Below are 22,120 nucleotides of genomic sequence, written 5' to 3'. Positions count from 1 at the left end.
ATTGTCACTTGTGCTCACCAGCTCTGTAAGATGCATCCCTTGATGTCTATTCCATTAATGAAGTGGCCAGAAGATGAGATCAAAGCTTCCTTCCATTCCTGGAGTGATGTCTGGTTCAGAGGCCTTTTGCAGAGGTTGGGCATAGTCTGGAGGCTTGAGCATGTGGTGTACAATCCCCCCCATCCCCAGCTTTTACTCCCTGCTGGAGCACAGCGTTGGGATCAGCCTGCAGTAGAACCAGGCTTTCTCAGGCCTTCCCTTAGAATGTGCCCACACAGTTCTGGGTACACACACACACACACACACACACACACACACACACACACGTGCATACACATATGCACATGCATGCTCATCTCTCTGTGATCTCTTTCCTAGTAATGAAGAAATTACACTTGAATTTAGAGGTGGAAAGGTCACAGCTCTGTGCTGCTGTAATTATTAAGATTGAACTGAAGGGACCACAACCGCCTCTGAACTCAAGACCAGTGAATGGGGGGTGGGGAGGTGGGGCGAGATCTTACAAGAAGTGTCTGTCTGTCCTTAGGAGCACTGTGTGTGTCTATGAGGACTAAAGTTAGCAGATAGGAGTTATAATAGCCAATTAGTGAATATGATAACTACTGTGAGATCAGCCATTTTACTGTAAGTTACACACAAGGAGACAGGCTCAGGGAGAATTAGGAAAGAAAGAAACACCTTGCTACCTGTAGATGATACAATTCTGTGTCCAAAATAGCCTACAAATGATTCGAATTAATAAGAAAAATGATCTCGTTTGTTTCATAGATGAGTACCATATGGTTCCTAACTAACCAACTATAAAGTAGCAAAAAACACTCAATAACATTTTAAATATAAATATCTTTGCCAAAATACTAAAACATTAATTTTCTAAAAACCAAACTAAAGACAACTGTTCAAAACTTCTATGAAGAAATTAAAGATACTATTGTTAATTACTGAGTTTAGTGGGAGCAAAATAAACAGACATTCTGTTTATATATATGATATTATTTCCTATTATAATATCCATTCTCCTCAGAATAAAGTCTGATTTATTTGTGGTTCTAAGTTAAATTCAGTAAGATTTTTATAAAAATAAAACTTGATGAGCTGTCTAAGAACATGGGGAAATTAATGAGGCCAAGCACCAGGAGGTTATTCTAAAGGAGAATAAAATAGAAGATTTCCAGATCATATTATAAATCAATAGCAACTAACGTATAAAGTATAGATTTATTATAAATTAAGGAGCCCAGAAATACTCCTTACACAGTCATCTAAATTATGATGAAAAAGAAGATTAAAATATTGTTTAGACAGATAATATTTGAAATAAATAGTTTGGAGTTAATTGGATACATTTTGCAAGTCATGTATTAGACCCTTTCTTAACACCTTAAGCAAACAAACAGATTTCAAGTTAATCACAGATTTTAATGTGAACAAAAGGAATAAAGGAGAATATCTTTGTGATATTATAATAAACACTTCTTGAACAAGAGTTTCCAAAATCATTCATTACTCAGCTCAAGCTGATCTAAAAATAAGTGGACTGGGTGATGCTTATTATTGTAGGCCTAAATGAAGGTTTGAATTGGAGAACAAATTATTGTCTCTGAAATAAGATCCCGACATGCATAAAGCCATACATAAAAGTTAAGGTCTACCAAACTTTTAATAGTAAGTCATATTAGAAGATAATTCTTATATTCATGAGTCATATTCCACATGAAGCAATATAGTTGTTACGTATTTCAAATCTTGAGAATTAATGAGTATGAGCAAGTAACGGAGAAAAGTATTGCAGACTTTTTTTTTTTTTTTGGTCATGGGGCTTGAACTATGGGCCTGGGCACTGTCCCTCAGCTATTCAGCTCAAAGCTAACGCTCTATCACTTGAGCCGCAGCGCCACTTCCAGTTTTCTGGTGGTTTATTGGAAATAAGAGTCTCATGGACTTTCCTGCCAGGGCTGGCTTTGAACCATGATCCTCAGATCTCAGCCTCCTGATCTAGGATTACAGGTGTGAGCCATCGGCACTCGGCTGTATTACAGACCTTTTAACTGGTTAAATAATTGTAAAAAGTTAACTATGAAATGTAATATTGATTTATAGACAATAATCTGTGGGTGTAACTAACCTGTGAAATCTAAAACAGCCTTGTCACACAAAAACCTCAGTTCCATCACCTGTATCTTTACACTTTTGAGAATGAAAAGAGATGGCTGAGAGATTTTAGTGAAGTTCTCTTCTGAGTCTTATGTCTGTTCTTAAGCTTTCACCAAAATAGAGATTAAATAACCATAATTCTTTAAATGTTTTAGATTTTAAACTTTTTAGATTTTCAAAAATGCTCACATCTGCAGTTTTCTTCTCTTTGTGGCATTTTTGCTATGTATGTTATCTTATGAGTGTTTCGGACTTGTTTATTAATAAAATATGACATTTTCCTGGCAAGAAAAATCTCATTAGTATTTCACTATAAAACCCCATAAATGGAGTTCTGAGTACTTTATCAGCTTCCTGTCCTCTCTGAATGACAGCCTGAATCATTAAAAACAGTCAGCACTCCAATGATTTATTTCCTCCAGATAGAGATTACTTATTTTATTAAATATGCTTTATGCCTCTCAATTGCTGCTGAGGGCCGTGCAGGCTACTGCCTCGTTATTGACTGGGTCCGCTGCCTCCAGAGTACCGAAAGGACACAGCTTCGGAGCTGTGAGCACTGCTGGGTGAGTAGCTGTCACCGTCCAGGAACTCGCTGGGAATTCTAGATGAGCCCTTGGTCTTCTGCAGGCTCACAATCATGCTTCTACCAAAGCCAAATACTTTTCTTCACGTTCACAGAAACTGAATTTTTTGGGGCATAGATCTGCAACATGGAGGCTGAGGCTCTCCTCACAGACATTAGGAATGACAGTGGACATTTCTCCTGGCTTCACTGAACTCATCCTGATACGTTCACCTCTGCATGCAGGGATACTTTTCCTGTTTGAGAATGTGATTTTCCAAGTTCAAAAAACTTAAACGTATCAGTTCCATAATCTATGAGTCTGCAGATTGTGAACTAAAGCTAAGGTTGATTTGCATCTGCTTGAATTTCATAAATGTGAAATGTCTTGGTTGTTCCGAAGTGTTTTTTCCCCTGAGCACAAACATCAATTCGTCTCCTTCTTTTCTTACTGAGCTCAGGCGGTGTGATGTGAAACCAAGCCAGGCATAAGTGAGGCTGTCCGAAGCCACCAGACCCCGGCCACTGGTAAAGCCAGCGTCTGGGGTCCTGAGCTCTGACTGCTTGCTTAATTTACTGCCACTAGCTTTGGCTGGGGATGTCACATTTCCTCTCAGTCTCAACTGATTCTTCCATTACATGACAGTTCTTGGATCACTTATTGCAAGGAGTAAATAAGATAATTTGTGCAAGTTATTTAGCACAGTGTGATGATTAACAGTGATTGGCAACTTGATTGACATTCCGACCTATCTGGAAGACGAAGGGCCTCTGGATTTGTCTGCAGTGACAGATCCCACCATCAGCCTGTGTGGGCCCTCACTTAACCAGTGGCCCCATGGCCACCTGTGGCTGCTTCACGCCACGGCACTCCTGGGTGTAATAGGAGGAGGAGGCAGGGGCTTGATGATAGAAGTAGGTCACGGGGCTGTGTCCTGGGGGCTAGGTCACGGGGCTGTGCCCTGGGGGCTAGGTCACTGGGCCACGTCCTGGGGTACTTGGTCACTGGGCTGTGTCCTGGGGGCTAGGTCACTGGGCTGTGCCCTGGGCGCTAGGTCACTGGGCCACGTCCTGGGGTGCTGTTCACTGGATCGTGTCTTAGGTGCTAGGTCACTGAGCCATGTCCTGGGGTGGTACATCTGCCCTGTCTCCTTCCTGATTCTTTTTTTCTGCTTTCTGCTGTCATTATGTGAACTTTGTGCAGAAAAAAAAGTTAAGCTATTCAAGCAAAAGCTTGCTTTGGACGTTCGAATGGGCAGACACTTGAAACAAGGCCTGTTCTGCGGGTAAGAAAGGAGAGGAGACTGACAAGTAAAGAGAGGCTGGAAATGATGCCTGCTGCGTGCGGGCTGCTGAGCTCTCTCCTCCTGTGCAGACGGGGCGGCAGGCCGGGTGCCGGGTCGTGACCTGGCACAGCGCTGTGGGCTGGCACAGTGCGTGGAGCTCTGAGGCCGAGCCACCCACTGATAATCAGGAGACCCGGCCCCTGCTGCAGGGCAGAGCCGAAGGGACGACACCCCTCCTCTAGGCTCAGGCACCCCAAGACTCTCCAGGAGAGGAGATTCCGAAAGCCTCATTCCAACTGATGCCTGAGCTGCTAGTTCTCTGAGAAAATTGGAATTAGAAGAGACCTTCCCCTCCTTCCCCCATAAGTTCACCAATCACGCAGATGCACCATGTCGACCCTCATCCCCATGTTGGCTGTAGACGCTAGCTGTGCCATCCAGAGCTGGCCACCAGAGCTCCTGGGGCAGACCTCAGGGGACACTCTTCCCAGGGGGAGAGGAGGACAGAGGGCCGCGGTGAGAGTTGGGGGCAGGCAGGGACAGTGGCCAGGCCCCCGGGCTCCCTGTCCCTCCCAGGGTCTGCCCTGAGTTCCACTAACCCCCAAAGCAACTGTATCCCCAGTAAAGAAAAAGACAAACTAGTGAGCCCAACACCGTGCTGTCAGACACGGTGTTTATTTCTTCCTGTTTATTTCTTCCCAAAACTTCATTTCTAAGAAAGGATAAACTATTTCTTAAGAATATTTTCATGGGCTGAGAAGATGGCTTAGTGGTAGAGTGCTTGCCTTGCATGCATGAAGCTCTGGGTTCGATTCCTCAGCCACACATAAGCAGAAAAAGCCAGAAGTGGCACTGTGGCTCAAGCGGTAGGGCGCTAGCCTTGAGCTGAAGAGCTGAGGGACATCGATTAGGCCCAGATTTCAGGCAAAAAAAAAAAAAAAGAATATTTTCAGTCAGGCACCAATGGCTCATGCCTGTAATCCTAGCTACTTAGGAGGCTGAGATCTGAGGATCGTGGTTCAAAGCCAGCCCAGGCAGGAAATTCTGTGAGACTCTTATCTCCAGTTAACCACCAGAAAACCACAAGTGGCACTGTGGCTCAAGAGGTATAGCACTTACCTTGAGCTGAAGAGTTCAGAGACAGCACCCGGGCCCAGAGTTCAAGCCCCACAACAGACAAAAAAAAAAAAAAGAATATTTTCTGTCTTATATATGATGTATAGCAAATATAAACATATATTTACAACTCAGCTGTCATTGTACATGCCTGTTATGTGTCCATAACATAAAGCAATATAATGTATATAATTTAACGTATTACATTGCCAATGATAATAGACACTATTATACCATTTACATTAACTTCTGTATTTGCTAGCCACAAGGAGTGTTGACTGTGAGTTCTCCTGGTGTTCTTCTGGGAATCACTACAGGAGTGATCCACATCCACAGCCTCGTGTCCTTGGGACGTTCTGAGAAACAGAAACTCCACGTAGGACATAGACTGAAGCCCAGCATAGATAAGACTTCGGCACCTTCTTCTCTTTGCCCCGGGTCATCTTGCCTTCACTCCCTGCCAGGCTCAGAGCAGCCAAACAGAGAGAACACGTCTTCCTTACACAACCCGTGGGTCACAACCAGAGAGAACAAGCCCTCCTTACACAACCCGTGGGTCACAACCAGAGAGAACACGCCCTCCTTACGCAACCCGTGGGTCACAACCAAACAGACAGAACACACCCTCCTTACACAACTGGTGGGTCACAACCAGACAGAGAGAACATGCCCTCCTTACACAATCCGTGGGTCACAACCAAACAGAGAGAACACACCCTCCTTACACAACCCGTGGGTCACAACCAGAGAGAACACACCCTCCTTACACAACCCGTGGGTCACAACCAGAGAGAACACGCCCTCCTTACACAACCCGTGGGTCACAACCAGAGAGAACAAGCCCTCCTTACACAACCCGTGGGTCACAACCAGAGAGAACACACCCTCCTTACACAACCCGTGGGTCACAACCAGAGAGAACACGCCCTCCTTACACAACCCGTGGGTCACAACCAGAGAGAACAAGCCCTCCTTACACAACCCGTGGGTCACAACCAGAGAGAACACGCCCTCCTTACACAACCCATGGGTCACAACCAGAGAGAACACGCCCTCCTTACACAACCCGTGGGTCACAACCAAACAGACAGAACACACCCTCCTTACACAACCGGTGGGTCACAACCAGACAGAGAGAACACGCCCTCCTTACACAACCCGTGGGTCACAACCAGAGAGAACACACCCTCCTTACACAACCCGTGGGTCACAACCAAACAGAGAGAACACACCCTCCTTACACAACCCGTGGGTCACAACCAAACAGAGAGAACACATCCTCCTTACACAACCCGTGGGTCACAACCAGAGAGAACAAGCCCTCCTTACACAACCCGTGGGTCACAACCAAACAGAGAGAACACACCCTCCTTACACAACCCGTGGGTCACAACCAGAGAGAACACGCCCTCCTTACACAACCCGTGGGTCACAACCAAACAGAGAACACACCCTCCTTACACAACCCGTGGGTCACAACCAAACAGAGAGAACACACCCTCCTTACACAACCCGTGGGTCACAACCAGAGAGAACACGCCCTCCTTACACAACCCGTGGGTCACAACCAGAGAGAACACACCCTCCTTACACAACCCGTGGGTCACAACCAAACAGAGAGAACACACCCTCCTTACACAACCCGTGGGTCACAAGCAGAGAGAACAAGCCCTCCTTACACAACCCGTGGGTCACAACCAGAGAGAACACACCCTCCTTACACAACCCGTGGGTCACAACCAAACAGAGAGAACACACCCTCCTTACACAACCCGTGGGTCACAACCAGAGAGAACACGCCCTCCTTACACAACCCGTGGGTCACAACCAGAGAGAACACACCCTCCTTACACAACCCGTGGGTCACAACCAGAGAGAACACACCCTCCTTACACAACCCGTGGGTCACAACCAAACAGAGAGAACACACCCTCCTTACACAACCCGTGGGTCACAACCAAACAGAGAGAACACACCCTCCTTACACAACCCATGGGTCACAACCAGAGAGAACACGCCCTCCTTACACAACCCGTGGGTCACAACCAGAGAGAACACACCCTCCTTACACAACCCGTGGGTCACAACCAAACAGAGAGAACACACCCTCCTTACACAACCCGTGGGTCATAACCAGAGAGAACACACCCTCCTTACACAACCCATGGGTCACAACCAGAGAGAACAAGCCCTCCTTACACAACCCGTGGGTCACAACCAAACAGAGAACACACCCTCCTTACACAACCCGTGGGTCACAACCAAACAGAGAGAACACACCCTCTCTACACAACCCGTGGGTCACAAGCAGAGAGAACACGCCCTCCTTACACAACCCGTGGGTCACAACCAGAGAGAACACATCCTCCTTACACAACCCGTGGGTCACAACCAGAGAGAACAAGCCCTCCTTACACAACCCGTGGGTCACAACCAAACAGAGAGAACACACCCTCCTTACACAACCCGTGGGTCACAACCAAACAGAGAGAACACACCCTCCTTACACAACCCGTGGGTCACAACCAGAGAGAACACGCCCTCCTTACACAACCCGTGGGTCACAACCAGAGAGAACACATCCTCCTTACACAACCCATGGGTCACAACCAGAGAGAACAAGCCCTCCTTACACAACCCGTGGGTCACAACCAAATTTTGAAATTTCCCATAAACAATAAGAATAACAAACTGATGAGGAATGCAAATGAAAATTTGTACTTGATTAAGTCCTATCTTAAATAATGGTATCACTATATAAGAAAGAACAGATATTAAGTATGGAACTATGCCAAATGTTAGAAAAGGAAAAGTAACCACAGGAAAGACCAACATGAACTAGAAAAATATAGCAGGTTTATACACAGAAAATTCACTGGAAGGAAGTTCTTATTCCCACTATCTCTCACAGCATGTGATGTGTAACTATAAAATTGTATAAAATGCCTCTCCTGTCAGTCTAGCAAAAGTATGTGACAATATAGTCTACAGAGTAAATAGAATATTTATGTCCTGTAGAATCCTTGAGGGAGTACAAATAATATCATTAAGGAGAACCACTAGCAGAATAAATTTAAAAAGAAAAAACAGAAATGCATTTGTGTTTTAATCCAGGAATCCAATGTCTTAAAATTTGTTATTCAGATATAAATCTCTCATTAAAAATGCAAGATTACTCATATCTTCATTCCAAGTCAATATTTACTCATTGTTGCATCCTTTTGCATACTAATATATTGTAGGCATGTTAGACATGTAGCATAGTACACAAAAGGTGATATGTCAAAATTAAGCAAGTTAAGAATATTTGCTCTTCAAAATACAGTGGGGCTGGGCACCTGGCTACTAGGAAGCTGAGATCTGAGAATTATATTTCAAAGTCTGTCCAGGCAGGAAAGTTAATGAGACTCTTATCTCCAATTAACCATCCAAAAAAGCCAACCTGGAACTGTAGCTCAAGTGGTATAATGTTATTTTTGAGAAAATCAATCAATCCAGAAAGCGAGCAAGCTTAGGGACAGCTCCCAGGTCCTGAGTTCAAGCCCCAGGACTGGCACAAAAAAAAAAAATGGGAAAAAGTAATGCAAGGCAAATCGCAAACTGAAAAAAAAGGCAAAATATACATTCAAGAAAGGACCTACATAGAGAGTAAATAATGAGCAGTTACAAATTAATGCTAATTTTGAATGTATTTCTCAGGAAAGATACTTGAAATTGGATACCAGAAGTGTATGTTGGTGTTTGAATGGTGTGTTCACTGAATTGGAAGAGAGGAATGATTTCAGGCTCAATGTGGCTCATTTAGGAACAAACATAATAAAATAAAATAAAATTTAATAAAAACTTATTACAATATTGCAATGGACATAAAACCGAAAAACCTTCAAGGAGCAAAGAGGAGACTCTTCTAGGGCCTGAAGAGGAAACTGTGAGGGGTGCAGGTCTCCACACAGCACGGTCAGCAGAAGGCCAGGCTCCTCTTGACCCGGGGCTCACAGCTGGCTGGTTCTCAACTCAGTGACCAACCCTGCTCCTAGGGCCAAGACAGGTCTCTCTAGCCCTGCCTGCTCTGCCGTCCACCTCTCCCGTCCACAAGCAATGAACCTAGGTGCACATACCCACCGCCTAAACTCTTCTCCACTCACATCCAATGGTCATTCGACAAGAAGCCAGACAGGCTATTTTTACTTCATGTAAACAATTATCATCAAGTCAAGTGACTCTCCTCCAAGACGGCTGAAGTGAGAATGTGCCGAGCTCTGGCAATGAGCTGACCAAGGGAGACAGGAGGAGCTCTCTGGGGAGGAGGTACTCCGAAAGATGCGCCTGATCAAGATGCACCTGCTTTCCCTGCTGCAGCTGGAGCCTGAATCCTTGCAGTGTCTGACGGCTGGGATTCCAGTGAGGAGGCTGACGTCATGTCAGGGATTCCGGTAAGGACGCCCCGGGAAGCTCTTGGCTTGTGGCAGGACAGAGGTTTCCGTGCGGGGAACTGCAATGATTTGAGCAAACTAATGTCTCCCTTCTTTCTAATTGGTAACACATGGCCTCGATTATAGGTACTCAAGAGTATCTTTTAAAAATTCACACATCTTTCTGCAGAAAAACTAATGGTCCATTGAGTCAGGAGACTGCATGTTGAGGAGCTGGTGGCAGCTGTTCGGGAGGCAAGCAGAAGCCCCTGCGATGCAGCTCACCATAAAACCTGCGCACGGGGCCTAACCCGGCTGACCCAGGTGCTGCTCAGTGACAGGGCCTGAAGCAAAAGGATCATGACTGTTGGCAAAATTTCATACTAGCAAGTGCCATTGCAAAGACCCATTTTCCCTACAAATTAAGCTAAATGCATTATGAACAGTTGGTAACTATTAACGTTACTACACTTTCCAACCGTCTTTAACAATTTCGCTCAACTTACCATGTTAACGATGTGTTCATCACGGCCTAAACAAGGCACATAATGAGATGTCTTAATATGCTACTAAGATGGAGAAATAGGAATATTCAAAATTAAAATGACAAAATAACTCATTTAAAAGATATGTTTTCTTAGATATTACAATAATGAGAATCCCAGGATGATCAGGAAACGTTTGTCATAATAGATTTAGAAGACAGAATAAATAGGTGCAGAAATTACTTACACTCCTCATAGTAGCACACATGAAACTAGAATTGAGATTGGCAAAATAAAGGATATTTTACAGGTTTGATCTTCCTTCAGGCACTGAAATTAAATTTATGAAGCATATTTATAAAAATTGTTTGCAAGTCAGGCACTGGTGGCTCACGCCTGTAATCCTAGCCAATCAGGAGGCTGAGATCTGAGGATTGCAGTTCAGAGCCAGCCTGGGCAGGACAGGCCATGAGACTTTTATCTCCAATAAACCACCAGAAAACTGGAAGTGGCTCTATGGCTCAAGTGGTAGAGCATTAGCTTTCAGCTGAATTGCTCAGGGACAGCACCCAGGCCCAGAATTCAAGGCCCAGGACTGACCACAAAAAAAAAAAAAGTGTTTGCAAAAATCTGTGCAACAGGAGTCAGTCTATCTTTACAAACATATTTATGAAAAATTGTTGCTTGACAGTCAAGTGGAACAGTTCCACCCACAAACATGTATATACATGATGGCCCACCCATGGTCCTGGGAGAATAATATCACATTAGCAAAGACTTTTCTATAATGGAAGGACTATATATTCTATTTCCCTTCCTCCCTACCAATCTGGTTTCATTTTTCCTTTTTGTTTTTCTATTTTATTTCACTTCATACTTTTGCTCTAGTGTGTAAGATACAAGATGTTTTACAAAATAACTACCAGTGCTACAATTGTTTAAAACAAAATCTCCTACCTAAAGATAGGAAGGCAACATGTTTAACAGTTCCCTTTAGAAGAGCTAAGACAGGTTAGAATTTTCCAAAAGGTTACTAACAAACTCCAGGAGAGAAAGAATAAAGGGGAAATGGCAGAGAAAGGAGAAGAACAGGAAATAGTCAGGCTTTCAAACTATAGGTTTGGTTCCCGTAATAACTACTTACTCCTCAAGTGCCCGGTGCTTGGCCGGCAGCCTGGCCAGCCTGGGCCCTGACGGAGGACAGCAATCCGAGCTGCATGCTGAGTTTCCTGAACTTCCAGCTCCAATGAAGATGCTCTCTCTCTCTCTCTCTTATTTCACACACACACACACAGACACACACACAGACACACACACACACACACACACACACAATGTCTTCAAGTTACCCTAGCGTTCCTCTCCATCTAATAATAAAATATCAAGTGGCAAGCTATATTTTTTCCTTCCTGAGTTTTGCTTTAAGGAATGTCAAATACTGGTGGCCAACTGAGAAGCCATTTGTCATTGAAAAAATAAACGAATTTGCCATTGGACAAATGGATTGTTTTTCCCCACTTTCATCTCCTCTGTTATGTCTCCCACTGCAAGTTATAGAGCAATGTGTTCAAGTGCTCAGTTACACCTGTGAATACAGCCCCGCCTCATGTTTAGGTCCACAGGACTTCTAGACCTGCAAGAGTATGTGAAGACTTGCAGGAGTGCATTCTTGGTCTCGCAGACCTTTCCTTTCCTTTCCCTTCCCAAATCTAGCTCGAACTTGGCTCCATTACACTTTACAATTTTGGCCTTTTGATTTGCATGCCTGAAGTGCTTTGTTTTCTTATTTTGAGTCTTACATTAATTCATATTCAAGCCTTTTCCTCCCCTTTTCTTGCTGCTTAGCTCCTTCAACATACAACAGATTACAAGTCAGAATTTAAAAGCCTGAAGTCCTACTTTCAAGCCACCAACTTTCCACAGCTTAGCTCTGTGATCTTAAGTGTGTTGTTTAATCTTTCTAATTCTCAGTGTCTAATGTGACAGACGCAGATAACAGTCCTCCCTTGGTGGGTATTTAGGAAGATCCAGTAAGATGTCGGCCAACTGCTACCAAGGCAGACATGTGGTAAACTCTGGGATTCCTAGGATTCTGCCCATGACACTCATCTCTTCTGAAGATGACTTAGGTAGTCACTTGTGAGGTTCCTGGTGGTGGGGTCTCTCACTGAAACGTGTCAGTAGCTATCACCCCGACTCCGTTACTGCACGCAGATGGATGAGATCTATGGGTGCTCGCACACTGGGCAGGACTGGGACAGGCAATTAGATTAGAACCTAACCTCCACAAGAAGCAACTGACGCTATGACCCATCTGTCCTCACCACGCAGAACGGCTGCTCACAGAGATGGGGAGCACTTTGCTTATTAGCAAGTCCAGCCTCCCATGCCCGAGTACCTCCTTCCTCCTGCTGAGGAAGCAGCTTGGAAAGCTTCCCAGATGCTAATCTATATGTCCTTCCATACCAGACCATGGGGCTGAGGAAAGGGGAGGGGTGTGGGGACAGCGCATCTGCTCACCAGGGTAGGATTTCCTCTCTTTTAGTCGCTGGATTCCCAGGTCTGTTAAGGAGGACAGAGAAGCCCTGGGTGTTAGTGCTTGTGCGTGCGTGTGTGCACGTGCACACACACAGAGTCAAACTCTGTCTTGTCTGGAGTGGGCAGGCAGCCCGCGTGAGCTGCTGAGGGCTGAGCAAGCCAGAGCGCCACGAGAAGAGGACCCACTCTGCAGACATTGATCCTCTCTGCAGAGGGGAAGCATTCTGTGTGCACTCTGCAGCTCCCTCCCCCTCCCCCTCCCAGATGTCACTGCCATCAGGAACGCTACACACGTGTCCGCCCCTGGGTCGCACAGTTCTATTTCTAGACCGTGAGGAGGAGGCCTGATGGGAGAAACGGTGCCAGAAGCAGGGATTTAACATTTCATCGTGGAGTGGGACAGGCAGAAAGGCAGAGAGAGACACAGAGAGACAGACAGAGAGACAGAGAGAGGGGGAGAGAGATACAGACAGAGAAAGCAGTATGAGTGTGTGGTGTGGGTGTATTGTGTGTGCATTGTGTGTGTATTGTGTGCACATTATGTGTGTTACGGGAACTCTCTTTAGCATTAACTATATAGAAAATATTTATTTGAAGTGAGAAAAGCAGTTGAATTTCCCTAAATGTGCATAGAGGTTGTTGTCATACAAAGACAGAATAGGGAGGAGGAGAAGCAATGTAAAAACCCTGATTAACTCATGAGTGAGAAGAAAGTAGAATAGCACTTGATGAGTGCTCAGAAATGGATGTTTATCCTTATTTTCATGACTGGACACACTACATATTGCCTTACATCCTAACCTCAGGTACCTGTGAATGAGAGCTTTTTTGGAAACAGAATCATTGTAGATGTCACTGAGTTAAAAATGAGTTCATACTATGGTAGTCATACCCACACATGACAGCTGATGTCATTAAAAGAAAAAAGAAGAGATGTAGCGACACCCAAAGGCAATATGGCCATAACACAGCAGAGACAGATGGACAGGAGGCAGCCATGAGCCAAAGGAAGACCCAGGGTCTCCCAGCCATCAGGAGAAGCTGGAAGGAGCCAGGGTTCTACCCAATGACTCAGAAAAAGCATGGCCCTAGCTAGGCCTTGACCTTGGACTTCCAGGTCCAAGAATTTCAAGAGAATATGTTTCTGTTGTTTTAAAGCATTCAGTTTGTGATTCTTTGTTACATATCACTTGGAAGCTAATATTGAGGTTTTCTGCTCCCCCCACCCCACTGCAAAAAAAAAAATCAGTCAATAATACAGATTTTGAAACCACAGCTGATTCTAAAATACATTTTCATTTCGATTGGTCACAGTAAGGGCACCAAAACCTAGAAGTCACTCTAGGAAAGAGCAGAAATAAGTAACAACAGAATCCCAATAAATGACACTGTCCTATTTTTTCTTTAGCATAAAGACTAATGCTGAGGTGTGAAAGTTTATTTTAGGTATACTTTAGCCTGTTTTCTGTTTAAAGTATGTAAAAGATTATGATTTATTAGGCTTGCACATTAACAAGATATCCAGAAATCTGTACATTCCTGATCATTGTCCCCACGTTTGGGAAATGTCTTTTGCTAAGCACATAGTTTTGAAGTGATCAGCAGTAAAGTACTATGTAATTGTGTGGATGAAAAGTAACTTCCTACTGTTGCAAAACATTTTTACAACTTCATAAAATGAATCAATCTGTCATAAAATAACAAAGCTAGTAATCACTATTTCTCTCCAAGTGCCACATTAAATAAGCCAGCTTCAAAAATATTACCGGCTCTTACAAACAAGCTGGAATTGAAAACAAAGTAGAAGTCATCAAGATACTTCATTTTTGCTGTTCTTCCAACAGATTAGACTCCCCCCCCCCCCCCCCCCCCCGCAGCAGGTCACGTCTGCAGCTCTGCTTCAACTCTTTGAGGGCATCTGACCCTGGACACTGCTTGAGCATCGGCCTTCCTGGGAGCATCCTCAGGCACCAAGGCCACCCCAGGCACAGTGGGAGACAGCAGGCCCTTAGGGAAGCCATCCCTGCCGGCAACTCCAGTCCACCATGTTGCTTGCTTAGCTTCTACTGTCACCACGAGCGTCTGGCTACATGAAAGCAGTGCTGAATCTAGGGGTGCTGCTGCCTGCTATACCTTCGACTTTGAACTTACAAAAACATCCAGCTGTACTTAAACTCCTACTGCACATGGGAAGTGCATCCCTGCCCGCACTCACTCACTCAAGGGGCAGCCAGTTCATATTTACTCACAACAAATCTGCTACGGGAAGCATGCAACATCCGCAGGGTTTACTGTCCCAAGTAATAAGGCTCTTCAGACCCCAGGGACACACTCAGGAAAGAGTGTCATGCACAGTGCTTCCTGAGTGACCAGGATTCATTTAGAAAAATGGTTACAGCTTTCTTTTCTCAGACCTCACCAGTTCAGCCTGCGGTGGATCTGCGAAGCGTCCCACAGGTGAGCCGCCAAATGACCCCTCTCAGCCATCCCACAGGCCAACGCCGCCAGCCAGGTGGCCGTGACGGACAATTTGAAAACCCGAGTGTGTTGTCTGTAAGTGTGTACAACCCTGACCAAGCACACGTAGTGCCCCATCTCTCACCCCAGGAGAACATCACGGACCTCCTCCTAGTGTCTTCTACACATCTAAAGGTCCTTCCCATACTGACCTCAGACCCCTGGGTCCTGCTGCTCTCCTGCTTGGCGGCCAGCAGGAGCCAAGCTATGTACACCAGAAAATCAATGGATGCACATGGAAATTTCACTGCGATTTTTACTATCGTTAAGTAGTTGTACAAAGGAGTTGCCACTCACTGAAGCAGTTTATGAACAGGGTGTCATTTGATCAATGTCACACTTTCAACATTCTCAACCAACCCCTCCCAATACCCCCCCCCAGCTTCCCTTTTATCTTAATTTTTGGTTATATAGTGAAATGTTTGGTATTTAACCAAGCAGTTTATGTGTCCAATGCATCTTGATCTGTGCCACAAAAACTAATATTCACTGATATTCTAAGTGAGGCAATCTTTCCAAATGTAAGTACAACAGAAAAAAAAAAACCACTTCTGATGAGAAAGTAGATTCAAGATAAGGTAGAACTTAACACTGCTGGTAACCTTCTGTATTATCAGCTAAGCAATGGATCAAAGCATAAATCTGGTTAAACTGATCTGAAAATACTAGGCTATCTGGTGGGATTTTTTTTCTTTTTTAAACCTGTAAGAGTAGAATAGGAAACTAACATGAGTAAAACACCACTGAAAAGATGAACACTTCTGTCTCTTCCACAGACTGTCAACAACCCATGCCTTCTGTGTAAGACTGATCGCTGTCATGGTCCCTGTAATGCTAGCATGCTTCGAGCTCACATGACACCTCGCCCAGAGCGGCTGTGAGCCCTCTGATGACATGTTTCTATCCCCCCGCTAGAGGCAGTAAGAGCCCGCGAAAGGAGGTGCAGAGGCAGACTCAGAGCACGTGCTAAGAGCTACGTGATTCTCCAAAGCCGCTGAGGTGCCGCTCGGTTCACAACGCCTAGCGCAGAACCTGAACATAAATCACGAGACAATGAAACTTATTGTCTTTTATTTGGTGCCTGATGGCGGAAAATGTGCGCTGCTCTGTGACAGATATATTTAAAGGGACTTTCAGGGATAAAGAGAATGGCCTAGGGTGGACACTCCTGACAGAAATACGACCTAGGACGGGCACAGAGGGTCCGTCCGTCTCTCCTGTCAGCTCACGCCCAGGCCCTGGAGGACACCACATAACCCTGTGGGTTTTCCGCTGGTCTGTCACTGCTCTAGAGGATTTACATTATTAAGACAAATGGCTCATTCACTGCAGCCAAATGTTGCACGTTTCATGATTAAAGACAAGTCTCCCCAGACTGGGCTTCATTTATTTCCCCTGCAGTGAAATATGTGTGGATTTATATTTTTCATTGCTACATAAATACAAGGTTTATAAAATGCAGGAGGAATTATCAAAGTTAATATCTAGCATCCCATGAGTATGGGGAGACTAGTCCTGCTGTTTCTTTCTTCTAAAAAGCAAAAGCTACTGTCTCATGATTTAATGACAAAATATATTTAGTTCATTGTTAAAGAAGTGGAATAAACAGAACTTGCTACATCAATTCATTAATTCAGTTGCAGTTAAATAAGGCTATTGTAGACCCTCATCCCTTGTCCCAAAGTTACTAAATATTAACAGAGAAAATATTAAACCACAATGTCAAAGTTGTTGCTACTTCAGTTGATATAAACACTCATTTCCCAATAGTTAGATGTCTACCACATGCCAGATAGCATTAGGGAGCTTAGAACACAGTGGAAAACTGGACAAAAACCTGATGTCCAGGAAACCCAGTGCGATCAGGGACAGCAATGGCCCCGGCAGTTTCTGCAAATGCATGCTCTGCCCATGGAATAATCATCTCCCTCCAAGTACAGGCCACGCAGAACAGCTCTTCCCTAACGGACAGAACGCGGCACCATTCCAGGGTATACCTGGCAGCCTGACCACACGCAGTTTACTACAGATGACAGGTATCTGTTTAGTCCTGAAAGTGGGTATTTCTTAGGTGGAGTTAGTACTGGAATAAGTTAGGATTTCGGGACCTGTTTGGATGGAATGGACGTGTTCTGTACGTAAGAACCCAGATTTGGGAGTCAAAGGTAGAATGTGACTGGCTGAACATATATGACCCTGCAGAGTTAGGGTGAAGTCCTAGCCTGCAGCGTAGCTATGTGTGGAAGCTGGTACTCCGAGAATGTCACTCGTCAGGTAGAATTAATGTCCGTGATAGAAGAAACACAGGACTACTCCTCCCCCCCCCACGCGCTCCCTCCCCCCGCCGCCTCTCTCTCTTACTGATTCTCTCTACAAGACAGAGCATGCAAGGGCAATGTAACAAGTAAGGCAAATGCAAACTTGGAATGGAGCCCTCACGAGGGACAGGCTTTGCTGGCTCCATCACAGTAGGCTTCTCAGCCTCTACAAGTATGAGACATAGCCGTCTGCATAAGTCACCTAGTCTAGTCTCTGCTTTTCTGTTAGAGCAGACAAGCAAAGATCCCCCCTGCACTCTGACGTTAGGCCTTGAAGGATGTCTTCTATGGATGTGAAGTGCATAGAACAAAGCTATGATGCACAGTAAACACGCACCGGGATGTGGAGCCAAGAACTCACGCACAATGCAGTCTCATGGTGTAAAAGATTAGCTAGCATGTAATCATGATGTCAGACAAACAATTAAATATTATGGATCTAAAATAATTGGATTTTGAAGTCTACATATAATTAAAAACTTGTCAGTTAAAACAACTGCGATTGATTAGCCAAGTTGAGGAACCAGCACAACTATGCAGCGATCTCTTTAAATGTTTCTTGTCTTAATGTCACTGAAATCTCTGCACGTGCTAGATTCAGTCAATACTGATTCAATTATGTCCCAGTATTGTGAAAAAACCAACAATGGAGAGAAACATGACATACTTCACCGTGACACAGACGGAATTTTCTGCGTGATGCTGAGCTGTTCAGGCCCTACACCCCCGCGGGGCTCATGGAGGGTCTGTGCTCTGGGTTTGCTGTCATTGCTTAGGTGTTTGTTTTGGCTCATGTTTAATATTCTCCTTCTTTGCTTTTGGAAGGAATGGTCCTTTGCTTCTGTGTATGTCAGAGGACGAAGACTATGGAACCTGACCCGCATGAAGCTTCCTTTTCTCTCTCTCTCTGCACGTGGAAATCTCCTGTTGTAATAGACATGAAGGCTCCCTGGCCCTCAGGGGCAGTCTGGGTTCCAGCGGGAGCTGGAAAACCCAGCCCTCTGCTGGGGACCGCAGGGGTCTGCCAGTGAGAGGCCGTATGTTCTATTTGTCCTCCTAAATCCACGAGGAAAAGAAATAGTGCTTACCTGGTAAACAGAACTAGAGGAACATGTATGGTCCAAATGACTGCTTCGTAAAATTAGGCACCAGACAATTCACGGCATCGTGCGGGGGTGGGGGGGGGGTGGGGGTGTGTGGGGGGGTGATGAGCAGTGGGTGCTGGTCAGTGGGGTCTGCCCTGCCTGCAGCCCCTGGGCAGTGAGGACCAGCTCAGGGTGCTGTGCCTGCCCCAATTACACTCAGCAAGCCCCTCCTGGCCAGAGTCCAACACTGGCTCCAACCCTTCATGTTATTTTTGCTAGAGACAAAGTTTTCAGCCATTCAGAAACAAAAGTTTAAAGGTACATGTCACAATGTTCTCTGAGTTTACAGGGTTGTCATAATATTGGGCAATTAAATCAGCTGAGAGTTTAATTGCCAGATATTAAGCATACCATATTTAGATGAAGAAATTATCTCAAACAGTTGTAAGATAGTGGGAGATTCTCGACTCTCAAAAGCCTCCTTGTTATTTTACTAGAACATAAAGAAAACATCCCAAGGGACAGCTCTTAAATCTAGATGCTCTAGTGATAGTACTAGTTCTAAAGGTACCACGGAGTGGGTGAAGAACTTTCCATCCGAGGTGCAGGCCTAGCTCTGCGAGGCTTCTTACTCATTGCACAGCATTTACTGCCCACTGACAGTGAGCCAGGGACTGTGTCGGTGCTGAGGAGCGGTGGGCTGAAGGTCTAAGTATGCAGCAATCTGATAATGGGAAAATGAAGAGTATCTAAGCCAGAGCGACCTGCTGACCCAGCAGCCCTTCTTGTGTCCATCGTTGTTGGCTGCCAGGAGTGACTACAGGTAGGAACGTGTGTTCTGAAGCTCCCATTGTCACAAAGCCAGGCTACGGCCTGCTTTCATCTCAGAGCAACACTCTGAGGAGAGGCGGAGAAAGGCTGTGGGTGACACTGTCATCTGAGGGTCCCGGGGGACAGGGGCACATGGCTCAGTCCACAGGAAGCACTGCGAAGCACGGAGCAGGCTGAGGATTCAACACATGCAGGCGCGCTCGAGCCGAGAGCCATGCGGACCCTACTGGCTCAGAACTTGACCCCATGAGCTCACTCCTGTGGCTGAATTTACCATAATTCCGTTGAGGTCCGCATCAAGCGTGCACGCGATCACGACTCTCTCTCGTCCCCGACCTCCTTTCTCCCACCACCGTCTAACATCTCAGTATTCCTCTTTTACTTTCAAGTCCTTGTCTGTCTTTGAGTTGTTTTTGTTTATTGGCTTCCACAAACAGCAGAGGACATGGGGTGCTTGCTTTGGGGAATTCCTTACTTCCTGTAACATGATGATCTCCAATTCTATCCATGGATAGGATGTGCTGTCTTTGCACCTGGCACACGTGAACCACACGCTCTTGACCTGTTCGCCTACTGGTGAGCATCTGGGTGGTGACAGTGTGGCTATTGTGTAGTCATATAAACGTGGAGATGCAGGTACTCCACGGTAGGCTGGTCCTAGTTTTAGGGGTATGCCTTGAACACTGGAATAGCAGCACCAAGTGGGAGTTCTGCTTTTAATTTTGAGGAACTTTCATTCTTATTTCCAAAGAGATTGGGCTATTTACACCCCCTACAACAGCGCACAGAGCTCCTTCCCTGTCCCCTCTCCCCCTACCTCCTCACCCACCTTGGCTGCTGCTGCATCCCTGCCCAGGGTGGCATGGGAGGTGTGTGGCGGGTGTGGCCCTGTTGCTGAACAGGACAGGGGCTGTGCCAGGAGGGGGAAGACCGAGCTGCCAGCTCCGGGGCTCTGAACTCCCCAGCGCCACTCGGCCCTGTCCCTTTGCTCATAGCAACCAGGGGCCCAGGTGTGAAAGGCAGAGGCTCTTCTTACAGCAGCTGGACAGCGAATGGCCACAGTGCCTACTAATGACTGCCCGTACACTGTGCCACTAAGGGGCAGTGTATCAAGTACATATTACGGAATTTCATAACTAACATATTTACACTTCAAAACTACCTGTTAAATAAGAGTGGAGTGAAAATGCATTGGTGAAGGAGAAAAAGGAAACAAGCCTGGAGTTAGAATAAAAATGCCTATTGTGTTGAGGTTGCTTCAAACATACAAGAAAGCTGGAAGAATGATTTTGAGAGCTTCTGAATATCATTTATTTGTTTGCCTTGATGTTGAATAACTTACCACATTGTTCTTATTAATGGGATAGGAGGAATCAACAATATGCAAACTGAGGAAGTAGCTTTGTTGTTGCTCATACTGGAGGTGATAGAGGGGCTAGACTTCTGTAAGCACTAGTACTTATAGTACCATAGCTCAGTACTTTATCATACTATACACTAGTACCTACTTACAGTATCAAACCACAAGTATTTGTTATACTACACTGTAGCACCAATACTTAGTACCATATCACTAATATTTATAGTACTATAGCACTAGGATTTACTTGTACTATCATGCCACTAGTACTTACAATACTATAGCACTGGTACTTGTAATACCATACCATTATTATATATAATACTATAATTATAGTTACATCCCACTCATACCTCTAAGTACCATAAACACTGGAAGTACTATAAGAACAGGTGAATAGATTCTTTTATTAGTGGAGTCCTGCTGAAGGTCATGAAGCTCATTCTGTACTGCAGCTATTAAACATTCTATTCTTGTAGATGGTCAGACAGTCTAGAATCACCAAGGGCAGGAAGGATATTTGTAAACTCTTCAATGAATTGGGACCTTAAACTCAGCCCTTCTGAACGTGTACTTTGAGTCTGAGGTACCAGGAAGGTTTAGTTTATAGTGTGTGTGTGTGTGTATGTGTGTGTGTGTGTGTGTGTGTGTGTGTGTGTGTGTTGGTGATTATAAAGGTGGTCATTGAATAAAACAGTTCAGAGCCAAGGCAGAGGAAGGAGGATTATCAGGACAAAGCCAGCACAAAGTTAGTAAGGCCCCTGTATCAAAACCAAAATATAAAGGAAAGGTCTGGGCTGCAGCTCAGGGTAGTGCACCGTCTTGCAGGTGGAGGTGCTGGGTTCAACCCCTGGTATGAAAAAGCAGCAAAAGCAAACCAAAACATTCAAGGGACGGTGAGGAGGGGCCGTCCCATCCCCCCGCCCTCCTCTGCGGCACCCCAACCCCCCATGGCATAGGTTGGCAGCGTGGAGACAGGAGGCCTCCATCTCAGAGCCCCCCAGCCTCACCCTCCTGGGGAAAACGAAGAGAATGATGAACGGTTCCTGTGCTACAGGGAAGCCCTCCTCCCAGACAGGTAGAAGCAGCAATAGCAGATGCAAAATAGGCTCTAAATCTTAACATACTCGCAGCTGCTGGATATATGAAGAATGGCAGAGAAATTAATGACCGCTCACGGAAGCAGCAAATCTGTCCAGCTGCTCGCAGGTTTCCTGGTTGTTGCTGATGCTGTCATCATTGTTGACTCACCTTTCTTTTTTGTCTTCTCTGGTGCCCTACTGACCCCTACACACTTCTAGAATACACATCAGCAATGACCTTCAGGGCTGACTTGGCCTGGAAGACACTGGCAGGTGCCAGGGTAAGGGTCCTGTAGCCTGTGGGGGGGGGGGGGGTAGGGACTTCGTGGCTTGGCGGGTACCAGGGTAAG

The sequence above is a fragment of the Dipodomys spectabilis genome, unplaced genomic scaffold (assembly GCF_019054845.1).
Source record: "Dipodomys spectabilis isolate Male_0828 unplaced genomic scaffold, ASM1905484v1 ptg000126l, whole genome shotgun sequence".
Lineage (NCBI taxonomy): Eukaryota > Metazoa > Chordata > Mammalia > Rodentia > Heteromyidae > Dipodomys > Dipodomys spectabilis.
Note: the sequence above shows the minus strand (reverse complement) of the source record.